The sequence below is a fragment of the Abramis brama genome (assembly GCF_963993115.1).
Source record: "Abramis brama genome assembly, chromosome: 22".
NCBI classification, from domain to species: Eukaryota; Metazoa; Chordata; class Actinopteri; order Cypriniformes; family Leuciscidae; genus Abramis; species Abramis brama.
In genome coordinates, this window is record NC_139984.1 from 8225855 (window position 1) to 8238142 (window position 12288).

The 12288-nt window shown below is 35.6% G+C and overlaps 1 protein-coding gene across 2 annotated transcripts in view; it reads left to right on the forward strand.

Moving 5' to 3' along the window:
* The window catches only part of mitfb (melanocyte inducing transcription factor b), a 50804-nt gene that overhangs the window by 2306 nt on the left and 36210 nt on the right, over positions 1-12288 (forward strand). The window lies entirely within an intron of this gene.

Here is a 12288-nt window from a genome sequence, read left to right on the forward strand (position 1 = left end):
TTACATTTAAATAATTGAAAATTAAATTCACAGTTGTAAAGTAAAATAAAAGTTATTATAACTATTATTTTCTTAAATATTAAATTTTTTTAATTTCACAATGAAATATTTCAATTGTAATAAAAAATATATTTGTTCTTATTTAGAATTCATATTTTATTTATTTTTGTTGTTATTATTGTTTTAGAGCCAGATTGATACATAATTACAATGGCCTACAAAACATGCACAGAATTATTATTTTTTTAATCGCATTTTAAATCACACTTTAAATTTCTTTTTAATCAGAAAAATCACAATTAGACTTTTCCCCAAATCATTCAGCCATAGTTTCTGCTAATGTTTTACAGTTGCAATGTAACATAAAATAATTATTATATAATTTTTCTTAAGTATGAGTTCTTATTTCTTAAGTATGAGTACTTAAAGTATTTTTTATTTCTACAGTGAAATATTACAATTGTAATATTTATGAATTCGTTTTTATTTTTCTATTTTCTATTTTTATTTAATAATAGTAATAATTGTTGTTGTTATTATTATTATTAGAGACCGAAGTATCAGCCAATAATTATTTTCATTATTTTCACTATCGCCCGATTGTTTAAAAACAGCCGATGAGGGCGGAAAAACGTGTCAGATTGCAACTCATGTGCATAAAGAAAATCTCTCCCGTGTTGAATTTAGGGCAAGTTTATGACGCCGTTTTTAGCCGGCGTTCTGATTTAAAAAAGTACTGCACTGTGTAAGTGAACAGCGTGAGATACTGACACGAATGAGAAGAAATTCTTCAATAAAGTCATTTTATATATATATATAATATATATATATATATATATATATATATATATATATATATATATATATATAATATATATTTTTTTTTTGTGCATAAAAGGTATTCTCGTCGCTTCATAACATTAAGGTTGAACCACTGTAGTCACATGGACTATTTTAACGATGTCTTTACTACCTTTCTGGGCCTTGAAAGTGGTAGTTGTGTAGCTATCTGGATGGGTCAGAAAGCTCTCAGATTTCATCAAAAAGATCTTAATTTGTGTTCCGAAGATGAACAAAAGTCTTACGGGTTTGGGACGACATCAGGGTGAGTAATTAATGACAGAATTTTAATTTTGGGGTGAACTAACCCTTTAAAAGCCCTGGCATGAATTGCCTCCTGTAGCCATTGGCATTTCTGACTGGTGTAGTTTTGCTTTCTTAATATTGATGGCAGGAACAGGTGTTTGCATGTACCATGCTGACTGTCATTGAGAACATCCTCACATCCTTGACTTGCTCACTGGATGAAGTCCAACGCTCCTCACAATCCTCTCTTTCCTTGAAACTCCTATTTTCATTCATGAACCATTTTTTTTTTATTATGATGAGGCGTTCAACAGATACTTCTCCTCTTATAAGGGCAGAGACGGAAGATGATTGTTCTCAGCGGTTGATTCATTGCATAATAACAGATAAGGACGTGCAAGGGTGGTTAGATTTTTTCATAGTTTTGTCGATTACAAGGCCACTCTGGTTGGGAGTTTGACGCAACACACCGGAACGGTGGAGTGTATTTTTAGGTGGTCATCAACACAACTCCTTAGTCAGATTTCAAAAGTTCCTGTTTTGTTTTTCTTTGACCCTCCCAAAACTCCCAAAAAAAGATTAAGATTAAGATTTTAAAAAATACTTTTTTTCAGCAAGGATGCATTAAATTGATCAAAAGTGACAGCAAAGACATTTATAATGTAATAAAATACTTTTATTTCAAATAAATGCAGTTTGTTTGTTTTTTAAACCTGATTTTTGGAAATCAGCTCAAATGTGTTGCGTAAAACGAGAATGAACCTCATTGGTTCTTGCAGAAGCTCAAACGTGCTGCGTAACACGAGAATTAACCTCATTGGTTCTTGCTGAAGCTCAAAGGTGATGCGTAACACGAGAATGAACCTCATTGGTTCTTGCTGAAGCTCAAAGGTGCTGCGTAACACGAGAACGAACCTCATTGGTTCTTGCTGAAGCTCAAAGGTGATGTGTAACACGAGAACGAACCTCATTGGTTCTTGCTGAAGCTCAAAGGTGATGCGTAACACGAGAACGAACCTCATTGGTTCTTGATGAAGCTCAAACGTGCTGCGTAATACGTTAATGAACCTCATTGGTTCTTGCTGAAGCTCAAAGGTGATGCGTAACACGAGAATGAACCTCATTGGTTCTTGCTGAAGCTCAAAGGTGATGCGTAACACGAGAACGAACCTCATTGGTTCTTGATGAAGCTCAAAGGTGCTGCGTAACACGAGAATGAACCTCATTGGTTCTTGCTGAAGCTCAAAGGTGATGCGTAACACGAGAACGAACCTCATTGGTTCTTGCTGAAGCTCAAAGGTGATGCGTAACACGAGAATGAACCTCATTGGTTCTTGCTGAAGCTCAAAGGTGATGCGTAACACGAGAATGAACCTCATTGGTTCTTGCTGAAGCTCAAAGGTGATGCGTAACACGAGAATGAACCTCATTGGTTCTTGCTGAAGCTCAAAGGTGCTGCGTAACACGTTAATGAACCTCATTGGTTCTTGCTGAAGCTCAAAGGTGCTGCGTAACACGAGAATGAACCTCATTGGTTCTTGCTGAAGCTCAAATGTGCTGCGTAACACGTTAATGAACCTCATTGGTTCTTGCTGAAGCTCAAATGTGCTGCGTAACACGTTAATGAACCTCATTGGTTCTTGCTGAAGCTCAAACGTGCTGCGTAACACGAGAATGAACCTCATTGGTTCTTGCTGAAGCTCAAACGTGCTGCGTAACACGAGAATGAACCTCATTGGTTCTTGCTGAAGCTGAAACGTGCTGCGTAACAAGAGAATTAACCTCATTGGTTCTTGCTGAAGCTCAAACGTGATGCGTAACACGAGAATGAACCTCATTGGTTCTTGCTGAAGCTCAAACGTGCTGCGTAACACGTTAATGAACCTCATTGGTTCTTGCTGAAGCTCAAACGTGCTGCGTAACACGTTAATGAACCTCATTGGTTCTTGCTGAATCTCAAACGTGCTGCGTAACACGAGAATGAACCTCATTGGTTCTTGCTGAAGCTCAAACGTGATGCGTAACACGAGAATGAACCTCATTGGTTCTTGATGAAGCTCAAACGTGATGCGTAACACGTTAATGAACCTCATTGGTTCTTGCTGAAGCTCAAACGTGATGCGTAACACGTTAATGAACCTCATTGGTTCTTGCTGAAGCTCAAACGTGCTGCGTAACACGTTAATGAACCTCATTGGTTCTTGCTGATGCTCAGACGTGCTGCGTAACACGTTAATGAACCTCATTGGTTCTTGCTGAAGCTCAAACGTGCTGCGTAACACGTTAATGAACCTCATTGGTTCTTGCTGAAGCTCAAACGTGCTGCGTAACACGTTAATGAACCTCATTGGTTCTTGCTGAAGCTCAAACGTGCTGCGTAACACGAGAATGAACCTCATTGGTTCTTGCTGAAGCTCAAACGTGCTGCGTAACACGTTAATGAACCTCATTGGTTCTTGCTGAATCTCAAACGTGCTGCGTAACACGAGAATGAACCTCATTGGTTCTTGCTGAAGCTCAAACGTGATGCGTAACACGAGAATGAACCTCATTGGTTCTTGATGAAGCTCAAACGTGATGCGTAACACGAGAATGAACCTCATTGGTTCTTGATGAAGCTCAGACGTGTTGCGTAACACGAGAATGAACCTCATTGGTTCTTGATGAAGCTCAGACGTGTTGCGTAACACGAGAATGAACCTCATTGGTTCTTGATGAAGCTCAGACGTGTTGCGTAACACGAGAATGAACCTCATTGGTTCTTGCGGAAGCTCAAACGTGTTGCGTAACACGAGAATGAACCTCATTGGTTCTTGATGAAGCTCAGACGTGTTGCGTAACACGAGAATGAACCTCATTGGTTCTTGCGGAAGCTCAAACGTGTTGCGTAACACGAGAATGAACCTCATTGGTTCTTGCGGAAGCTCAAATGTGTTGCGTAACACGAGAATGAACCTCATTGGTTCTTGCGGAAGCTCAAACGTGTTGCGTAACACGAGAATGAACCTCATTGGTTCTTGCGGAAGCTCAAACGTGTTGCGTAACACGAGAATGAACCTCATTGGTTCTTGCGGAAGCTCAAATGTGTTGCGTAACACGAGAATGAACCTCATTGGTTCTTGCGGAAGCTCAAATGTGTTGCGTAACACGAGAATGAACCTCATTGGTTCTTGCGGAAGCTCAAACGTGTTGCGTAACACGAGAATGAACCTCATTGGTTCTTGCGGAAGCTCAAACGTGTTGCGTAACACGAGAATGAACCTCATTGGTTCTTGCGGAAGCTCAAACGTGTTGCGTAACACGAGAATGAACCTCATTGGTTCTTGCGGAAGCTCAAACGTGTTGCGTAACACGAGAATGAACCTCATTGGTTCTTGCGGAAGCTCAAATGTGTTGCGTAACACGAGAATGAACCTCATTGGTTCTTGATGAAGCTCAGACGTGTTGCGTAACACGAGAATGAACCTCATTGGTTCTTGATGAAGCTCAAACGTGCTGCGTAACACGAGAATGAACCTCATTGGTTCTTGATGAAGCTCAGACGTGTTGCGTAACACGAGAATGAACCTCATTGGTTCTTGCGGAAGCTCAAACGTGTTGCGTAACACGAGAATGAACCTCATTGGTTCTTGCGGAAGCTCAAACGTGTTGCGTAACACGAGAATGAACCTCATTGGTTCTTGCGGAAGCTCAAACGTGTTGCGTAACACGAGAATGAACCTCATTGGTTCTTGATGAAGCTCAAACGTGCTGCGTAACACGAGAATGAACCTCATTGGTTCTTGATGAAGCTCAGACGTGTTGCGTAACACGAGAATGAACCTCATTGGTTCTTGCGGAAGCTCAAACGTGTTGCGTAACACGAGAATGAACCTCATTGGTTCTTGCGGAAGCTCAAACGTGTTGCGTAACACGAGAATGAACCTCATTGGTTCTTGCGGAAGCTCAAACGTGTTGCGTAACACGAGAATGAACCTCATTGGTTCTTGCAGAAGCTCAGACGTGTTGCGTAACACGAGAATGAACCTCATTGGTTCTTGCAGAAGCTCAAACATGCTGCGTAACACGAGAATGAACCTCATTGGTGCAAGCCTTTGTGAGCTTTAGAGACTTTATTTATACTAGATGTAGAGGCTTTTTTATTTATAACATTAGAAAATCTTCCCAACCACAAACTTTTGAACGGTAGTGTAACTTTAAAACCTTAGTAAGCATAAATGCCTAGAAACCGGCTGAGCAGACTCCTGAGTCAGTGTAAGATGTAACATATTCCACTAAATACAGGAAGCAGAAGATAGTTCAAGTCTACAGCATACAGTATTCATGACCACCAACTGGATATAGTAAGTGAGCTGCACATGTTTTCCAGTAAAAGTTCTTAAAACAGGATGAATTTACTCAAAGCAAATTACAGAAGATATTAAGACTTGTTTAGATAAAACTAGAAAACATAAAAATAGTCTTCATTCAAGATACAATCTTTGTCCAGTGTTTTTTTTTTTTTTGGTGTGAGATGCAGCACTTCGAGCTCTTCGGTTGTGAAATCAGTGTTGTTTCATCAGGGTTATGGGACACGGAGAACATTGGAGACTGAAAACCTTTACTAGAGCCTTTAGCATGATGTAAACAACTTATTGCACATTTCTTCTTTGAGCCTTATTGTGGTCATATAATATAGATATCTGTTTGTGCTGGCCTTTTCGTATGTTCTGTTGTGAATTCATTTAATATACAGTATACAACAACATGACTGAATGCTAGTTTTCTTTATTGACTGGAAAACATACAAATTATCGTTTCAGAAAAGTATATTTTGCAGTGTAATAGGACAATTAACTGGTGTTGTATGTTGTATTGTATGGAGTTTCTCAGGCCACGTCCAGCTGTTAAATGTGACCTAGAACAACATTTCCAATCAAGTTGTTTGTATATGTTATGTCAGATAAAAAAGGTATTCTGCTAACGTTCCCATTAAGTTATGAAAACATGGATGTTCTCTGAATGTTCAAAACATTAAATATTTTAAAGGTTTAAAAAATTTTTTTTTTTTTTTTTTTGGTTAAACAAATGTTATTTTGCAAACATGGTAATGTTACTTTTGAATGTTCTCTGAACGTTCCGTAACAAGTAGTAACATTTAAAAAATGTTGGAAAAACGTCCAAATAAAATGTTTTAGAAAAAACAAAATTATAATTCCATGAGCGATTAATAAATAATGTTTTGTGCTAATGTTTTGAGAACATTATTAAAGACCAGATCACTCCGAACGAACATTATATTAACGTTACTGGAAGAACGTTTGTTCATAACTTTGAGAGAATCTTTCTGCATAAATGTATTTGTTTTAATTATTTTGTGGTGATAATTATTGTAAATTATTCCAAAAAATAACTTATCTTCATAATGCTTTAAAACACTCAGTAGCAGAGGCTTGAAACAATAGATGACGCATGAATGAATCAATGCAGAGCAATGCTGTAAATCAGATACAATCTTTGCGTTACCCAAAATGTTCCCTAGTCGTCACCTTATTCTGTGAAGTGTGAGTGTGTCAGTGTTTCCAGCAGAGTTGATAAAAGTTGAGTGAGTGATCATAAATACAGAGAAGAGTAGATTGAGTCATGTCATTATCATTAGCTTTGAAGCATAAATGCAGTGTTAACGGTGTCAGTGTGAACATAACTGGAGTAAAGAAGACCTCGGGTGAATGACACAAGCCAGGAGGTACAGTAGGAATTCTCTCTTTTATACTGAATAAACGTCTGTTTTGTTAGAGATCTGAGATGATTAGCACAACAAAGAGATGTTTGTGTTTGCTTCAGAGAAAATATCATGCCCATTCCCATTAGAGATCTTAAATGCTAACGTGCTTGATGAAACCTTTCGGTTCAGCTTTGTTCTCGCAGCACATTTGAATTTCATGTTTTTAGTTTGTGAACCTTTGGAAATTTCCTGAAGCTTTGCAGTACTGACAGACCAACAATTATTTCATTGATCCAGTAGTTATTCTGGTTCGACTTAAATCGTTTTTAATAGTTAATTTTAGTTAATTTTTTTGATAAGTTATATTGTAATGTTTGATGTCAGCAATATCTGATTCAGTGTTGTTATCATTAACAAACTAAAATGTTTCTACCTGAAGTTTAAAGTTAAATTTTTAAACAACAACAAGGTTTTATTCTCGCTTCATGCATTATTTTTGTGGGTAAGATTCATAAAAGAAGTAAAATTTTGAGCAAAAAGATGAGAAAATCATGTTTTTGTCAAAGACTGTCTGGATCAGATTCAGAACGATGATCAAAACTAGTGGTCGACCGATATTGTTTTTTTGAAGGCCGATGCCGATGTCTTAGAGAGCAGGATGGCCGATATATTGATTATTAAATGTTAATAATTTATTAAATGATTATTAAATGATTATTAAAATTAAATGTTTATTAGATATTCAGATATTTGTTTAAATGTACAGTACCAGTCAAAAGTTTGGAAACGTTACTATTTTTAATGTTTTTGAAAGAAGTCTCTTATGCTCATCAAGCCTGCAGTAAAAAAAAAAAAAAAAAACAGTAATATTATGAAATATTATTACAATTTAAAATAATGGTTCTCTTTTTTAATATATTTTAAAATGTAATTTATTTTTGTGATGCAAAGCTGAATTTTCATCAGCAAGTACTCCAGTCTTTGGTGTCTTATGATCCTTCAGAAATCATTCTAATATGATGATTTGATACTCAGTTATTATTAATGATGGAAACAGTTGTGCTGTTTAATATATTTTTTTGGAATACTTTTTTCAGGATTCATTGATGAGTAAAACGTTAACAGCATTTATTCATAAAAACAGCATTTATTCAAAATAAAAACATTTCTAACAATATAAATCGTTACCATCACCTTTTATCAATTTAACGCATTCTTGTTGAATTAAAGTACTAATTTCTTTTAAAAAAAATAGTTATTGTTCCCAAACTTTTGAACGGTAGTGTATATTGTTACAAAAGATTTCTATTCTAAATAAATACAGTTCTTTTTAACTTTTTATTCATCAAATAATCCTGAAAAAAGTATCTCAGGTTATAAAAAATATTAAGCAGCACAACTGTTTCCAACACTGATCATAAATCAGCATATTAGAATGATTTCTGAAGGATCATAAGACACCAAAGACTGGAGTACTTGCTGATGAAAATTCAGCTTTGCATCACAAAAATAAATTACATTTTAAAGTATATTAAAAAAGAGAACCATTATTTTAAATTGTAATAATATTTCATAATATTACTGTTTTTTTTTGTTTTTTTACTGCAGGCTTGATGAGCATAAGAGACTTCTTTCAAAAACATTAAAAATAGTAACGTTTCCAAACTTTTGACTGGTACTGTAGATGCGCATTTGCTGAATGTTGACGGTAAATGAGAAAGTATTTTAGCCTGATTGTTTGCCTTTTCTGTTACAAATAATATAGAAGCAAACACTTTACTTTTTCGCTTACCATTTACTTTCTTTGTTTACCAGTTCTGTCTAACAAAGTTCTAGATATGACTGACAGAGATCGTGAACTAATGAAGATGGAGAATGTGAGTGAGCGCTGTGTGATCAGACGCTGCTGTTCTCTTCTCAGGCGCTGGTGTTCTCAGCGCCGCCCGTCAAAATAAAAGTCTGGAGCGCCGTCAAAATAAAAGTCCCGCTTCCAACACATCGGCCAATCAGAAAAACTTATCGGCCGATGCCGATATTTTAAAAATGGCAAATATCGGCCGATATATCGGCCTTGGCGATATATCGGTCAACCACTAATCAAAACACAGATGGAGTAGATCGAGTCCAACAACACCCTTCACCCGCTCGTCCTGGGTCGACATTTCATTCAGTAACATGTTGATGATTATTATACATTTGCATATAATCACATATGCTATCGCTTGTTTCGGCTTCTTCTTCACATGTGTTTGTATCAGGAGATTCAGTTACTCTTTTAGAGGATGTATAATAGCGCCCCCTACCATAAATCAGTGAAAACACGGAAAACCGGAAATTTCCATCAACGCCGGCGAAGCGTTGTTTCGTAAATGACGGAAGATGTTGTCAATAACGGGGAATTTACTTTCTTACATGCTTGTGGTCTTATTATGAACAGTTCATCTGCGCGCGTTATATTATTATATTTTAAAAATTGCAATTGTAAACTTTAATCAAAATATGATGACTAACTCCACTCCTTGAACAGCTATTCGGCTGAGGTCAGCAAGCCCTGTGGTTAAAATCAAGTTCTAGCGAAAATGGGTTGTACACATTCTGCATTATGTACAGTATATCAGCATTATATTGGCAATCTGAATTTAGATATTTGCAATGGACATTGAAATCAGACACTTTAACCTGTACTTGTTGAATTGACTGGCCTATAGTTCCAGTAGAAAATGTAAAATGTGTCTGTCAATAAATTTCAAGTTAGGTCTACTTAGGACCTTAGGATAGCACACTTCAATCCGATGCAAGGGATGATGAATATCTCTTCCAGTAGCAAAACTAGTTGTGTTTTCTCAGCTCAAGTGTTGTCTAGGCCTCGCTATAGCCTGAGCTAAAAGAGAGAGTTCAAGCTCAGCAAACAAGTGAGGAGAATGAATAAAACTTAATTATGGAAATAGGAGGCAACGAGTTGAAATCGAATGAAGTGGTCCCCACCCATCCTGTAAATATTACAACAAAGAGCCCCACTATATGTCAGCTGTGATGGCTAACAACAGACTGTGGACATTACTGGAAAGAGCGTTTGCTTCACTTGTCAACACACAGCAAAGGCTTTTTTACGTTTTCGCAGAAACTATATTTGTGTGGGAAAGATTTATTTTTAGTCATTTTGTTTTTGCAGCACTGAAACAAAGGAAATGTTGGAATAGCATTCTAGTAGGCTCCTCTACACACACTACTTTTAACACATACACGTTTTTAACATCTACATTTTGGCACTTTATTTGATTGTACTGCTAACTCGGCTAACAGGGAACGTTCTCAGAACTTTAGCTAATGCTTTGGCAATGTTCAAAGTTACAAACAAACGTTCTCACGGTAACGTTAATAGAACGTTTATTTATAGTTATGGTCTTTAATAACGTTAGTGCAAAGACATTCTTTATACATTGTTCATGGAACTTTTTCAGTGGGATGTTCATTTAATGTTTTTAAACAGAGAACATTCAAAAGTTAATGTTTGCAAAATTAAACATGGAATGTTTCCTTGACGTTCGCATAACCAAGAAAAAACATTTATAAAACTGGATGTTTTAAATGTTCATACAACATTTTGAAATAACTTGCGTACATATTTGTGGTATCATTTTCAATCAATCATTCATTTCTTTCTTACTCATTTTTCTTGCTAATGTAAAATTAAGCAACATTGTCATTAGGATCATCACTCAAAAAATTCCCCTCATGACATTTGTTATTAGTTTTAGTTTTTGTTTTAGTTAGGAAAATGTATGTTGTTGCATATATAAGTGAAAATTAGTAAAGTATGCCTTTCACTTCATTTACTTAGAATTCTTTCATTAGACATTTAGAAATTTTCTTTCAACAATAATTCTTTGTTCAAATGATGGTTCTTACACTTTTAAGCCATTTCAGAGGAGATACACAAGTATATGCAGTTGGCAGTATGCTAATATTACATTCTGAACATAAGCCAAAATCTTGCTCACGTCTTTATGCTGTGTGTGTGTGTGTGTGTGTGTGGTGGAGGCCCGTCGAGCTTTGAAAGGAAAGCGTGCCATCAAACATGCTTTGTTATAATTAACACAACACTGTTTGCCCGGAGCGAGAGAGAGAGCATGTGTGAATGTGCAGAGAGTTGGCAGCTTCACCTGTTCCCCTCCTCCCGCACCACCTGTAATGAATGACCTGCGCCTCTCAGGGAAGGTGACTGTGAAGGTGACCGAGAAAGCGCCCTCTAGTGTGCAGGGCATGCGTGTGTTCAGAGAGAAAACCTCAGAAACATGACAAGACTGCTTTGTCAGAGGTGTATAAACACGGCCAGGATCTGAGATATTGTTTTGTTATCCTTTTGATGATGATAATGTTATTACTCATTATAATGATTTTAACATATCATCAGGTCATGTTGTTTAGTAGTGAATCTCATGAAAACATGTCCATATTTTACTCTAAACCAAAAAGAAATATATATATAAAAAAAAAATGATTTTTTCAAAGTTGGATATTAAAACAAAGATTATTGAAGCATATTTTACAAGAATATGCTATTTTAGTCTTTCTACTTAAAAATGTTCATAATTAAATGTATTACTTGCTATTTCTTTGTAATTAATTGTGAAATTGGCTTGCAATTTCTTGGGCCTGCTTCATTAAAATTTGTAATTTTGTATTGAGACACTTTGACATTTCAGTATTTTAAACTGTAAATATATTTCCTATTATTTTCAAAGGTTATTCTCCTGGTATTATATAATCAAAAACAAAAACACAGAAGTTTCACAAGCAAATCCAAAGTTTGTCGGGTGAATGCAAAGCATTTGCGAAAGAACACAAAGGTTTATCCGGGTATTATGTAACGCATGCCAAATCAAATCATTTTATACATTCATGTTATATAATAAAACATTTACAATAAAAAAAACCTGAATGGCTAGTAAATAGTAATACAGTAATGTATTAATATAGATAAAATGATTTATTACAGTAGAAAATATCTATTATAATATATCAATTCTAGGAATTAAATGAAAAAAATACAAAAAGAAATTAAAATAAAACAAAAACTACCATGATTTGTTACCATGAATGTTTTATCATTTAAATTATGGTATTATAGCAATATTAATGTATCACAGTAGAAATAACTATAATGGAATGAGTTACGTCACTATTAAAATTAAAATTAAAGACTTTACAAAAGTACAAAAAAAGAAAATGCTAGCATGATATGCATATTTTTTTATTTTAATAATATTAATTTAATTAATTATATGAAATCTAAAATATATATAGATATTTTTGCATGATGTTAATGATAATTTGGAGGGAAAATATAAAAATGCAATGTCAGTGCAAAAAAAAAAACTCCTAATGGTCTGGACATTGACTCTGTCTTGAGTGTTTTGATGAGATTCACCCTCACACTCCCTGTGCCGTCATGTGCAGCAGTGTAGTGTGTTTAGCGCTGTGGGCTGGTGTGTGTC